We start from the raw sequence: 5,778 nt of genomic DNA, 5'->3' as shown, positions 1-5,778 counted from the left end.
GCAAAAGTTAGTTAATATTTACATTTGTATGCATGGTGGATAAAGCTTTTATTGTGAAGTTATAGCTTTTAACTTTTATTAATCATGATCAGGTATTATTTACATGTGTATGCATGGCGATTAAAGCTTTTATTGTGAAGTTATAGCTTTTAACTTTTATAATCATGATCAGGTATTATTTACATGTGTATGCATGGCGATTAAAGCTTTTATTGTGAAGTTATAGCTTTTAAACTTTTATTAATCATGATCAGGTATTATTTACATGTGTATGCATGGCGATTAAAGCTTTTATTGTGAAGTTGTAGCTTTTAACTTTTGTTAATCATGATCAGGTATTATTTACATGTGTATGCATGGCGATTAAAGCTTGTATTGTGAAGTTGTAGCTTTTAACTTTTATTAATCATGATCAGGTATTATTTACATCTGTATGTACAGCGGATAAGCTTTTATTGATCTTATCAATAAAGTAACTACTAGTAACTAAGTATAACTTATCAAGGAACTGTTTGTATTATTAGGTCCCATCAGTGTTAAATATTATAAACTTATCACTTTCCTCCGGCACTGTTCCCCTAGCATTTAAAAAAGCGGGTATTCATCCTCTGCTCAAAAGACCTAACCTCGATCCTGACCTCATGGTAAACTACCGACCGGTCTCCCACCTTCCGTTTATTTCCAAAATTCTCGAAAAAACTGTTGCACAGCAGCTAAATGAACACTTAGTGACTAACAATCTCTGTGAACCTTTTCAATCCGGTTTCAGGGCAAATCACTCTACGGAGACAGCCCTCGCAAAAATGACTAATGATCTATTGCTAACGATGGATTCTGATGCGTCATCTATGTTGCTGCTTCTTGATCTTAGCGCCGCTTTCGACACCGTCGATCATAATATTTTATTAGAGCGTATCAAAACACGTATTGGTATGTCAGACTTAGCCTTGTCTTGGTTTAACTCTTATCTTACTGACAGGATGCAGTGCGTCTCCCATAACAATGTGACCTCGGACTATGTCAAGGTAACGTGCGGAGTTCCCCAGGGTTCGGTTCTTGGCCCTGCACTCTTTAGTATTTACATGCTGCCGCTGGGTGACATCATACGCAAGTACGGTGTTAGCTTTCACTGTTATGCTGATGACACTCAACTCTACATGCCCCCTAAAGCTGACCAACACGCCGGACTGTAGTCAGCTGGAGGCGTGTCTTAATGAAATTAAACAATGGATGTCCGCTAACTTTTGCAACTCAACGCTAAGAAAACGGAAATGCTGATTATCGGTCCTGCTAGACACCAACATCTATTTATAATACCACCTTAACATTTGACAACCAAACAATTAAACAAGGAGACTCGGTAAAGAATCTGGGTATTATCTTCGACCCAACTCTCTCGTTTGAGTCACACATTAAGAGTGTTACTAAAACGGCCTTCTTTCATCTCCGTAATATCGCTAAAATTCGTTCCATCTTGTCCACTAGCGACGCTGAGATCATTATTCATGCGTTCGTTACGTCTCGTCTCGATTACTGTAACGTATTATTTTCGGGCCTCCCTATGTCTAGCATTAAAAGATTAGAGTTGGTACAAAATGCGGCTGCAAGGCTTTTGACAAAAACAAGAAAGTTTGATCATATTACGCCTATACTGGCTCACTTGCACTGGCTTCCTGTGCACTTAAGATGCGACTTTAAGGTTTTACTACTTACGTATAAATATTACACGGTTTAGCTCCAGCCTATCTCGCCGATTGTATTGTACCATATGTCCCGACAAGAAATCTGCGTTCAAAGAACTCCGGCTTATTAGTGATTCCCAGAGCCAAAAAAAAGTCTGCGGGCTATAGAGCGTTTTCTATTCGGGCTCCAGTACTCTGGAATGCCCTCCCGGTAACAGTTAGAGATGCTACCTCAGTAGAAGCATTTAAGTCCCATCTTAAAACTCATTTGTATAATCTAGCCTTTAAATAGACCCCCCCTTTTTTAGACCAGTTGATCTGCCGTTTCTTTTCTTCTCTCCTCTTCTCCCCTGTCCCTTGCGAGGGGGAGTTGCACAGGTCCGGTGGCCATGGATGAAGTGCTGGCTGTCCAGAGCCGGGACCCCGGGTGGACCACTAGCCTGTGCATCGGTTGGGGACATCTCTGCGCTGCTGACCCGTCTCCGCTCGGGATGGTTTCCTGTTGACCCCGCTGTGGACTGGACTCCCGCTGATGTGTTGGATCCACTGTGGACTGGACTTTCACAATGTTATGTCAGACCCACTCGACATCCGTTGCTTTCGGTCTCCCCTAGAGGGGGGGGGTTACCCACATATGCGGTCCTCTCCAAGGTTTCTCATAGTCATTCACCGACGTCCCACTGGGGTGAGTTTTTCCTTGCCCGTATGTGGGCTCTTGTACCGAGGATGTCGTTGTGGCTTGTACAGCCCTTTGAGACACTTGTGATTTAGGGCTATATAAATAAACATTGATTGATTGATTGATTGATCATGATCAGTTAATATTTACATTTGTATGCATAGGGAATAAGTTTTTATAGTGAAGTTATAGCTTTTAACTTGTATTGATCATGATCAGGTAATATTTACATTTGTATGCATGGCGGATAAAGCTTTCATTGTGAAGTTATAGCTAGCTTTTAACTTTTATTGATCATAATCAGGTATTATTTACATTTGTATGCATGGCGGATAAAGCTTTTATTGTGAAGTTATAGCTTTTGACTTTTATTAATCATGATCAGGTATTATTTACATTTGTATGTATATCGGATAAGCTTTTATTGATCATGATCTGGTAATATTTACATGTGTATGCATGGCGATTAAAGCTTTTATTGTGAAGTTATAGCGTTTAACTTTTATTAATCATGATCAGGTATTATTTACATGTGTGTGCATGGCGGATAAAGCTTTATTGTGAAGTTATACCTTTTAACTTTTATTAATCATGATCAGGTATTATTTACATGTGTATGCATGGCGATCAAAGCTTTTATTGTGAAGTTATAGCTTTTAACTTTTATTAATCATGATCAGGTATTATTTACATGTGTATGCATGGCGATTAAAGCTTTTATTTTGAAGTTATAGCTTTTAACTTTTATTAATCATGATCAGGTATTATTTACATGTGTATGCATGGCGAATAAAGCTTTTATTGTGAAGTTATAGCTTTTAACTTTATTAATCATGATCAGGTATTATTTACATGTGTATGCATGGCGATTAAAGCTTTTATTGTGAAGTTATAGCTTTTAACTTTTATTAATCATGATCAGGTATTATTTACATGTGTATGAATGGCGATTAAAGCTTTTATTGTGAAGTTATAGCTTTTAACTTTTATTAATCATGATCAGGTATTATTTACATGTGTATGCATGGCGATTAAATTTTTTATTGTGAAGTTATAGCTTTTAACTTTTATTAATCATGATCAGGTATTATATACATGTGTATGCATGGCGATTAAAGCTTGTATTGTGAAGTTGTAGCTTTTAACTTTTATTAATCATGATCAGGTATTATTTACATCTGTATGTACAGCGGATAAGCTTTTATTGATCATGATCAGTAAATATTTACATTTGTATGCATAGGGAATACGTTTTTATAGTGAAGTTATAGCTTTTAACTTGTATTGATCATGATCAGGTAATATTTACATTTGTATGCATGGCGGATAAAGCTTTCATTGTGAAGTTATAGCTAGCTTTTAACTTTTATTGATCATAATCAGGTATTATTTACATTTGTATGCATGGCGGATAAAGCTTTTATTGTGAAGTTATAGCTTTTAACTTTTATTAATCATGATCAGGTATTATTTACATTTGTATGTATATCGGATAAGCTTTTATTGATCATGATCTGGTAATATTTACATGTCTATGCATGGCGATTAAAGCTTTTATTGTGAAGTTATAGCGTTTAACTTTTATTAATCATGATCAGGTATTATTTACATGTGTGTGCATGGCGGATAAAGCTTTTATTGTGAAGTTATACCTTTTAACTTTTATTAATCATGATCAGGTATTATTTACATGTGTATGCATGGCGATCAAAGCTTTTATTGTGAAGTTATAGCTTTTAACTTTTATTAATCATGATCAGGTATTATTTACATGTGTATGCATGGCGATTAAAGCTTTTATTGTGAAGTTATAGCTTTTAACTTTTATTAATCATGATCAGGTATTATTTACATGTGTATGCATGGCGAATAAAGCTTTTATTGTGAAGTTATAGCTTTTAACTTTTATTAATCATGATCAGGTATTATTTACATGTGTATGCATGGCGATTAAAGCTTTTATTGTGAAGTTATAGCTTTTAACTTTTATTAATCATGATCAGGTATTATTTACATGTGTATGCATGGCGATTAAAGCTTTTATTGTGAAGTTATAGCTTTTAACTTTTATTAATCATGATCAGGTATTATTTACATGTGTATGCATGGCGATTAAAGCTTTTATTGTGAAGTTGTAGCTTTTAACTTTTATTAATCATGATCAGGTATTATTTACATGTGTATGCATGGCGATTAAAGCTTGTATTGTGAAGTTGTAGCTTTTAACTTTTATTAATCATGATCAGGTATTATTTACATCTGTATGTACAGCGGATAAGCTTTTATTGATCATGATCAGTTAATATTTACATTTGTATGCATAGGGAATAAGTTTTTATAGTGAAGTTATAGCTTTTAACTTTTATTAATCATGATCAGGTATTATTTACATGTGTATGCATGGCGATTAAAGCTTGTATTGTGAAGTTGTAGCTTTTAACTTTTATTAATCATGATCAGGTATTATTTACATCTGTATGTACAGCGGATAAGCTTTTATTGATCATGATCAGTTAATATTTACATTTGTATGCATAGGGAATACGTTTTTATAGTGAAGTTATAGCTTTTAACTTGTATTGATCATGATCAGGTAATATTTACATTTGTATGCATGGCGGATAAAGCTTTCATTGTGAAGTTATAGCTGGCTTTTAACTTTTATTGATCATAATCAGGTATTATTTACATTTGTATGCATGGCGGATAAAGCTTTTATTGTGAAGTTATAGCTTTTAACTTTTATTAATCATGATCAGGTATTATTTACATTTGTATGTATATCGGATAAGCTTTTATTGATCATGATCTGGTAATATTTACATGTGTATGCATGGCGATTAAAGCTTTTATTGTGAAGTTATAGCGTTTAACTTTTATTAATCATGATCAGGTATTATTTACATGTGTGTGCATGGCGGATAAACTTTTATTGTGAAGTTATAGCTTTTAACTTTTATTAATCATGATCAGGTATTATTTACATGTGTATGCATGGCGATTAAAGCTTTTATTGTGAAGTTATAGCTTTTAACTTTTATTAATCATGATCAGGTAATATTTACATGTGTATGCATGGCGATTAAAGCTTTTATTGTGAAGTTATAGCTTTTAACTTTTATTAATCATGATCAGGTATTATTTACATGTGTATGCATGGCGATTAAAGCTTGTATTGTGAAGTTGTAGCTTTTAACTTTTATTAATCATGATCAGGTATTAATTACATCTGTATGTATAGCGGATAAGCTTTTATTGATCATGATCAGTTAATATTTACATTTGTATGCATAGCAAATAAGTTTTTATAGTGAAGTTATAGCTTTTAACTTGTATTGATCGTGATCAGGTAATATTTACATTTGTATGCATGGCGGATAAAGCTTTTATTGTGAAGTTATAGCTTTTAACTTTTAT

The sequence above is a fragment of the Entelurus aequoreus genome, linkage group LG17, assembly GCF_033978785.1.
Source record: "Entelurus aequoreus isolate RoL-2023_Sb linkage group LG17, RoL_Eaeq_v1.1, whole genome shotgun sequence".
Classification (NCBI taxonomy): domain Eukaryota; kingdom Metazoa; phylum Chordata; class Actinopteri; order Syngnathiformes; family Syngnathidae; genus Entelurus; species Entelurus aequoreus.
Note: the sequence above shows the minus strand (reverse complement) of the source record.